We start from the raw sequence: 9242 nt of genomic DNA, 5'->3' as shown, positions 1-9242 counted from the left end.
CTTCCCCTTCTGCACCCACTCAGATTGTTAAAGCTCCCCATCACTGTAATCAGCAGCAAACCACAATGATTGTTCCCAATGCTGATTTTATTTTAAATTTCCAACATCATCTGCCTTGATTTTCCCACAGTGGGAGGGTGGCTCAGCCAGAGGAAAGGACAGTAGCGAAAGTAACCAATTAGATTCATTAGACAACCCACACCCAGTTTCCGCAGTGACTTCTCCCTCAGTCTCCCCAACCCTGGGACCAACCACATTTTATGGGATCAGGATGAACACTGAAGTCTGAGTCAATGGCTGTCCCTTCACTGAGGGAGATTGAGGGCCCATCCCCTACTTAAGGATGAGAGTGTAACCACTCTACCCCGGGCAGGGAAGAGTTTGCAGAATGAGACAGATCAAACTTCACAATGGACCCCAAATACTTGGAGAGTTGTGGATGGCAGACCCACTGCCCAGTGGGTAACATTTACTGAGGAATTAAAATGCCAACACGAGGAAATGTGCAGATGCTGGAATTTCAAGCAACACACATGAAAAATGCTGGTGAACGCAGCAGGCCAGGCAGCATCTCTAGGAAGAGGTACAGTCGACGTTTGGGGCTGAGACCCTTTGTCAGGACTAACTGAAGGAAGAGTTAGTAAGAGATTTGAAAGTGGGAGGGGGAGGGAGAGATCCGAAATGATAGAAGACAGGAGGGGGAAGGATGGAACCAAGAGCTGGACAGGTGATTGGCAAAAGGGATATGAGAGGATCATGGGACAAGAGGCCTAGGGAGAAAGAACTGGGGGAGGGGGGAAAACCCAGAGGATGGGCAAGGGGTATAGTGAGAGGGACAGAGTGAGAAAAAGGAGAGAGAGAAAAAGAATGTGTGTATATAAATAAATAATGGATGGGGTACGAGGGGGAGGTGGGGCATTAGCGGAAGTTTGAGAAGTCAATGTTCATGCCATCAGGTTGGAGGCTACCCAGACGGAACATAAGGTGTTGTTTCAGCCTCCAACCTGGGTGTTCAGCAGGGTCGAGCTTTCAGTGAACCTTTACATTGTTGCGTAGAGGGAACTGCTTCCAAAGCCAACACAGAGCACTGGACCAGAGTCAAGTCCTGGGGCAGCCAGCAGGTTCAAACCACCACTGAGGGTAGAAACTGCACTGTGCTTGAGACTGGGTTAACTGATTTGTGGGCCCATCAGACCTGGAACAGAGGATGGAGAGATATCATTGTCCAAACAAGAGCAGGGACCGTCCCACCTTTACAAAGCTCCCCTTGTAATGGTACATTGACCTCTGTACTGCACACAGGGTCCCTAGTGACAGTGCTATCTTTATACTCCCTGCCCCATCCCCACTGGTTACATGACATGTCCACTCTACAGGGAGCTCCACAGGCAGGAGTTAGTGTTGCTGCCTCAAATCCAGTGGCAGGTTCAATCCTGACCTCCAGCACTCCGGAGTTTGCATTCTCCCTGTGACCATATAGGTTAACATCTATTCCCCTCCCCACCACCAACATCCCCTAGTGTTCTGCTTCCCTTCCAAATTGAAATATCTTTATTGTCATTGCCTAGTACAATTTGTCATGCACCAATACAGCAAAAATGAGTTTACAACTCTCATACTCAATGCTATAAAACAAAAAATAAAATAAATAATCAATAAATAAGTCAGGTAACCAGCCAGTACACACAACGTCCAGCAATACAAAAGCGCAACTCAGATGCATGACCGCCATAAACCCCAACACTGTGCAGGTCAGTGTGGGTTGACTGGCTGCTGTAGCTTAGAGGATTTTGGGGAAGAGGGGAAAATGGACATGGGAGAGAGTGCATTAGTAAAATAAGTGAGGTCATGGAATTGCCGTGGGCTGGCAGTAGCTCAATGGACTGAAAGGCCCTAGTGCTATAAATAAGGCAGATGAGATGCTTCACTTGATCTTAGCACTTCCTTCAAACAAGCTTTATTCACCAAGTACCACACTCCTTCCCACACCACTGGGGTGACTACAATCTTCCCTTGGGATACTCACGTGGGCCATGAGTGCTGGAATCCAGAATGGCTGAAAGAGAAAGTAGATGTGGTCAGTGACAGAGTCAGGCCTTGTGCAGCACTGGTCTGGTAGGGAGTGTGCTCCTCATTTACTTAACCAACACACACAAAATGCTGGTGAACGCAGCAGGCCAGGCAACATCTATAGGAAGACATAACGTCGACGTTTCGGTCTGAGACCCTTTGTCAGGACTAACTGAAAGAAGAGATAGTAAGAGATTTGAAAGTGGGATAGGGAGTGGGAGATCCAAAATGATAGGAGAAGACAGGAAGGGGAGGGATGGAGCCAAGAGCTGGAAAGTTGGTTGGCAAAAGGGATACAGAGATAGAAGGATCATGGGACAGGAGGCCAAGGGAGAAAGAAAGTGGGAGGGGAGCCCAGAGGAAGATGAAGATCAGGCAAGGAGTTATTGTGAGAGGGACAGAGAGAAAAAGGAGAGAAAAAGGGGGGAATAATAAGGGATGAGGTAAGAAGGGGAGGAAGGGCATTAAGCTAGAGAAATCAATGTTCATGCCATCAGGTTGGAGGCTCCCCAGACAGAATACAAGGTATTGTTCCTCCAACCAGAGTGTGGTTTCATCGTGACAGTAGTGGAGGCCATGGATATCAGAATGGGAATGGGACATGGAATTAAAATGTGTGGCCACTGGGAAATCCTGCTTTCTCTGGCAGACAGAATGTAGGTGTTCAGCAAAACAGTCTCCCAGTCTGCGTCGGGTCTCACCAATATGGAGTTTCTATGTTTCTAATATATAGACGGTCATATCGGGAGCACCGGACGCAGTATACCACACCAGCCGACTCACAGGTGAAGTGCTACCTCACCTGGAAGGACTGTCTGGGGCCCTGAATGGTGGTGAGAGGAAGTGTAAGGGCAGGTGTAGTACTTGTTCGGCTTACAAGGATAAGTGCCAAGAGGGAGATTCAGTGGGAAGGGATGGGGGAACGAATGGACAAGGGAGTCGCGTAGGGAGTGATCCCTGCGGAAAGCAGAAATGGGGGGGGGGGGAGGGAAAGATGTGCTTGGTGGTGGAATCCCATTGGAGGTGGATCCTCATCCTCATTTACTTACTGATAGTTAAAGTTCAGTGCCTGTTGCTCCAACTTCAGTAACCCTGATGCTTTACACTGATACCCAGGGAACTCCCAGTCACTCTCATCAGGATAAACAAAGTTCAGAAACTTAATTTTACACCAACTCCCAACTGCTGCAGAGATAGTGATGGAATGGACTTAGACCCACTCCAATGTTCAACATTGCCAATCCAGTCATTTCATCTCCTATTAACCTTTGGCTTCTCATAGCTTGACCTCCTGGCAATCACCATTTGATTATTTGTCAATTACTCCACCTCCAGTTCTGGAGAAAAGAATTCCCAGCAAAACTATCCTGAAATTGTACTGGTTGGCCCAAGACCCCAAAATATAGGAGCAGAATTAGGTAATTTGGCCCACTGAATCTGCTAACATTTCATCATGGCTGATCTAATTTTACTCTGCCCCAATCTCCTGCCTTCTCCCCATATCCTTTCATGCCCTGACCAATCAAGAATTTGTCAAGCTCTGCCTTAGACTTGGCCTCCACAGCTGCCTATGGCAACGAATTCCACAGATTCACCACTCTGGCTAAAGTTCCTCATCCATTCCAGAAAGACATCCCTCTATTCTGAGACTGACCTATACCCACCCACCGGAGGAAACATCTTCTCCATATCCACTCAAGGCCTTTCACCATTCCATAGCTTTCAATGAGGTCACCCCTCATCCTTCTCAGTAAAGACATGACCTCACCAGTGCTTTATAAATTCTCAACATTACATCCTTGCATTTATATTCTAGTCCTTTTGAAATGAATGCCAACATTGTATTTGCCTTCCTCACCACAGACTCAACCTGCAAGTTAACCTTTAGGGGACCCTGCACAAGAACTCATCCCTTTGCACCTCAGTATTTTTGTATCCTCTCCACTTAGAAAATAGTCAACCCTTTCATTTCTTCAACCAAAGTGCACGACCACACACTTCCCGACACTATTCCACCTGCCATTTCTTTGTCCATTCTCCTAATCTGTCCAAATCCTTCTGTAATCCCTTCAATCCCACTCTGCCTCCTGCCAATCAGCCACTGCATTATCTGTGCTAGAATCTTTCCTGTAATACCATGGGCTTGTAGTTTATTAAGCAGCCTCATGTATGGCACCTTGTCAAAGGACTTCAGAAAATCCAAGTACACAACATCAACCGATTCTCCTTTGTCTATCCTGCTTGTTACTTCAAAAGAATTTCAGACCTCATCCTTAACAATCAACTCCAAAATCTTCCCAACCATCGAAGTCAGACTAGTTTCCTTTCTCCTGCCTCTTTCCCTTCTTGGAGGAAAGTGACATTTGCAATTTTCTAGTCCCCTGAACCACTCTAGAATCCAATGATTCTTCAAAGATCATTGCTAATGCCTCCACAATCTCTTCAGCCACCTCTTTCAGAATCTCAGGGGTGCATACCATCTGGTCCAGGTGACTTACTCACATACAGACCTTAGTTTCCCCAAGAACCTTCTCTCTACTACGCTAACTTCACATACTTCAACACCTGACACCTGGAACACCATACTGCTAGTGTCTTCTATGCTTATTCAGTTGGCCACTATTTTGTTGTCCCATTACTACCTCAAGCATCATTTTCCAGCAGTCCAATATCCAAACTCACCTTTTACACTATGTAAAAGAAACTTTGTATCCTCCATTATTGGCTCACTTACTTTCATTTTCCATCTTTGCTTTCTTAATAACTTTGTTGCCTTCTATTAGTTTCTAAAAAGCTTCCCAATCCTGACTTTCCACTAAGTTTTGCCCTATTATATGCCCTCTTTGGCTTTTATATTGACTTTGACTTTTCTTGCTAACCTCAGTTGTGTCAACTTTCCTTCAGAAAATCTTTCTCTTTGGGAAGTACATCCTGTGCTTTCTGAATTGCTTCCAGAAATTCCAGTCATTACTGCTCTACCATCATCCCTGTCAGTGTTCTTTTCCAACCAATTCTGGCTAACTCCTCATGCATCTGCAATTCCTTTTACTCCACTGTAATACTGATACATCTGACTAACTTCAAATTTCAGGGTCAATTCAGTAATATTATGAACACTTGACCTCAAGGTTTCTTTTACCTTAAGCTCTCTAATCAATTCTGGGTCAATGCACAACACCCAAGAACTGATGCTCTAGTGGGCTCAACCACTAGCTGCTTTAAAAAGCCATCTTGTAGGCACTCTAGAATTTCTCCTCCTGTAGTCTAGCACCAACCTGATTTTTGCAATCTACCTGCATATTGAAGACCACCCCCCCCCCACCCCCCGACCCGCCAATGTAACATTGCCCTTTTGGCATGCACTTTTCATCTCCAATTATAATTTGTAGGCCACATCCTTACTACTGTATTGGGTCTGTGTATAATTGACTTTTTACCCTTACAGTTCTTTAGTTCTATCCACAGTGATTCAACACCTTCTGTCTGCATATCACCCTTTTCCAATGATTTGATTTCATTTTTCAACTAACACCCCCTCTACCTTCCTGCCTATCCTCAATACAATGTGCATCCTAGAACATGGAATCATGGCTGAAAGGTGATAGTTGGGAGCTCGGTGATGCCTACATCATACTTGCCATTTGCAACTGTGCTGCAAGCATCGCTTCTCGGCCTTTTGGCTAAGATCAAGTGTAGTATCTGATCTTATCAGACCAGAAGGCGGAGGAGGAGGAGAGTTCGCGCTGACGCAGGGGTGGATCCTAATGCTGATTGGCCTCCAATCTAACACCCCATACCAGCGACGACAGCAGTGAGTTAGAAGATGGCAGCAGCGAGCAGTACATCAGCTCGAGGCCAGGGTATCAAGAACACTGTCAGGCTGACAGTGCGAGACCGGAACGGGGGCACCGGCTTCACCCGAGAGACCTTCATCCGGAAGGTCTTGCTGGATTGCTGCGGATTTACGCCCGATGACATCTACTGCGTCCAGGACTTCGCAGGCTTCTTCGACGTCACTTTCCGGCAGGCTGCAGGGTGGCAGAAGCTGTACCAGCAGCTTCAGCTGAAGGGGACAGAGGCGCCGCTGTCGCTGCTGAAAGCACAGCCCCTCTTTGCAACGGCTACGCAACAGGAAAGGACAATCACGGTGCACATGTTCAACCCGCACGTGCCAGTGGTAGACGTCCTTACGTTCCTCGCTCGGTATGTGGAGAGCGTAGGAACACCAGCAGACGTGAAGGACGGGCTGGGAATCTGGACCAGCAAACGGCAGGTGAAGGTGAAGCTGAGGTTGGATTCCAACGGCGGCATCATCCACCCCCCCTCCGTCTTCGCCATCGGAGGGAACCGAGGGTACATGGTGTACGCGGGACAACCCAGGGTGTGCCGAAACTGCGGCAAGGAAGGGCACATCGCAGCCCAGTGCAGGGTGGTGATGTGCAAGAACTGTAAAATGGAAGGCCACCTGACCAAAGACTGCACGCAGGCCAAGGCCTGCAACCTCTGCGGACAGGCCGGCCACCTGTACAGAGCCTGCCCGAAGCGTGGGGGCACCTACGCACAGGCGACCAGGGGAGGTGCTGGCCCTGAAAGGGCCCAGGCTGATGCGGACGTACCCGCCAGCGCTGCAGATGAGGCACCCGACAGGACGGAGGACGAGACCAGGGAGGAAGGTGCAAGCACCCCAAGACCTGCCACCCCACTGCAGACCCTCCAGGACCAGGCAAACGACGAGCAGGAGTCCATGGAGGAGGGGAGAGCGGAGGCGGAAACCGAATGGAAGGTCGTGAAACGAAAAAAGACCCAAAAGGCGGCGGCCAAGCGACAGAAGGCGGAGCAACGCCAGAAAAGGGCAGGGAACCACGCAGCCCCTGGTACCCTGTCCTCTTCAGAGGAGGAAGGAGTTGGGGGAGGCCAGCAGCCCCGGCGGAAGAAGCGGCTGGCAGAACAGGTGGAGAGGAGGAGAGAGAGGGGAGAAAGTCTGCTGGCCACCCCCCAAGTACAGGAGGCGGAGAGCAGCAGACGCACAGAGCTCCGGGAATCCGGGAGCAGAGCCACGGCTGGCACCCAGCAGCCGGAAGGGGAAGCAGCCCAGGAAGTCAGCAACCCCCCGGGCCCAGACCCAGAACCAGAACGGCCACACACGGAGGAGTACTACCAGCAGTACCTGAGCCCACAGGAGGTGGAAAACTTCACAAAGGCGGTGGGGATGAAGGCTCAGGATGGCAAGAGTGAGGACGGAGAGCAGCCAAAATAAAAGACTTAACGATGGCAGACCTTAAATTGGCGTGCTTGAATGTGCGAAGTTTGAAGAGTACTGGGCGATGCGTCAGCACGCTCCAGTACCTGGACACTGTAAAGGCCGATGTGACCTTCCTCCAGGAGTGTGGACTACCACATCTCCGTAACTACCGGAGGTGGTCACGGTGGTGGAAAAAAGGTTTGTCGGTGTGGTCGGGGGGCAACGATTGTCGCGCTTCCGGCCTGGGGATTCTGCTGCGGGGAGGCAACTTCTCAATCACCCAAGTTAAAGAGGTGGTTGCGGGGCGCCTCCTGGTAGCAGACGTCAAATACCGGGGCACTCCGCTCCGGCTGATCAACATGTACGCCTCCCCCGTGCGGAGCGAGCGGCTGGCCGTCTTCGAGCAGCTCCCACGGCTGCTGGTGACGACCCAGCCGGTCGTTCTGGCCGGAGACTTCAATTGCACCATTGATGCGGCTGGAGGACCCGGCAGTGCCGACGGCAGGCTAGACAGTACCTCTAGACTCCTGAGGGAAATAGTGAAGACAGCCAAGCTGCGCGACGCCTTTGGCACCCCCACAGGTGGAGCACAGCCGCAAGCCACCTGGACACGATCGGACGGCTCAGCCCGCTCCCGGATCGACTTCCTCTTCCTGTCTGAGTCCCTCACGGTCAGGTCCACCGACGTCACGCCGGTGTTCTTCTCTGACCACTGCCTTCTGAGAGCCACCTGTCACTTACGGGAGGACCAGAAGGCAGGCAGGGGGACGTGGAAGCTGAACGTAAAGCTGCTGACCCCAGAGAACATCGAGGAACTAGAGAGGGAGTACACAGGTTGGAGAACCTTGAAAGCCTTCTTTGATTCCCCGGTTCACTGGTGGGAAGCCACCAAGGAGAACATTAAGAGGTTCTTCATCCGCAAGGGTATTCAGAAGGCAAGGCAGGAGCAGAGGGAACTGCGTAAACTCCAGACAGAGTTGCAGCAACTTCTCCTTCTGCAGTCGAAGGGGGTGGATGTCAGGGAGGAACTGCGAGAGGTGAAGGGCCGGCAAGCCCAGCACCTCGCCGCCGAATCCTCCAAGATCATCTTCCGATCAAGGGTCCAAACCGTGGAGCAGGACGAGACGTGCTCACGCTTCTTCTTCCAAAAGGTGCACAGGGGGAGCTCTGTGATCCACAACCTTAAGGAAGAGGACGGCTCAGTCGCGTCCTCGCAGACCGACATACTGAGGATCTGCAAGTCCTTCTATGCCGGTCTGTACGAGGAAAAGGCCACAGAATCCACAGCCTCCCGCAACTTCCTGTCGTCTATCACGCAGGTCTTAGACGACGGCAAGCGGGAGAGTCTGGATCGGCCACTGACCCTGGACGAGCTGACAGGCTCCATCCGTTCCTTCGGGTCGGGTAAGACTCCCGGAAGCGACGGCTTACCGGCCGAGTTGTACTCGGCTCTGTGGAACTGGATGGGCCCAGACCTGCTGGAAGTGTACAACGCTATGCTTCTGGCCGGCAGTATGTCTGAGTCCATGAGGAAGGGCATCATCACCCTCATCTACAAGCAGAAGGGGGAAAGGGAGGACATTAGGAATTGGAGACCCATCTCTCTCCTGAATGTGGACTACAAGATCCTGTCCAAGGCTATCGCCAACAGGGTCAAGTCTGCTCTGGGACAGGTGATCCACCCGGACCAAACCTGTGCTGTACCGGGCAGGAAGATCTCAGACAGCCTCGCGCTGCTGAGGGACACCATCGCCTACGTGCAGGACAGGGGGGTGGACGCCTGCCTGGTCAGCTTGGACCAGGAGAAAGCCTTCGACAGGATATCGCACACGTACATGGCGGACGTGCTCTCCAAAATGGGATTTGGGGAGGGAATCCGGAATTGGATCAGACTGCTCTACACAGACATCCGTAGTGCAGTCCAGGTCAA

The 9242-nt window shown here is 50.8% G+C and overlaps 1 pseudogene; it reads left to right on the top strand.

The window, feature by feature from the left end:
- The first annotated feature begins 5730 nt into the window (after nucleotides 1-5730).
- Nucleotides 5731-5865, top strand: LOC140198535 (U2 spliceosomal RNA; annotated as a pseudogene).
- Nucleotides 5866-9242: the final 3377 nt, after the last annotated feature.

The sequence above is a fragment of the Mobula birostris genome, chromosome 5 (genome assembly GCF_030028105.1).
Source record: "Mobula birostris isolate sMobBir1 chromosome 5, sMobBir1.hap1, whole genome shotgun sequence".
Lineage (NCBI taxonomy): Eukaryota > Metazoa > Chordata > Chondrichthyes > Myliobatiformes > Myliobatidae > Mobula > Mobula birostris.
This window is presented reverse-complemented; position numbering and strand designations above follow the sequence as displayed.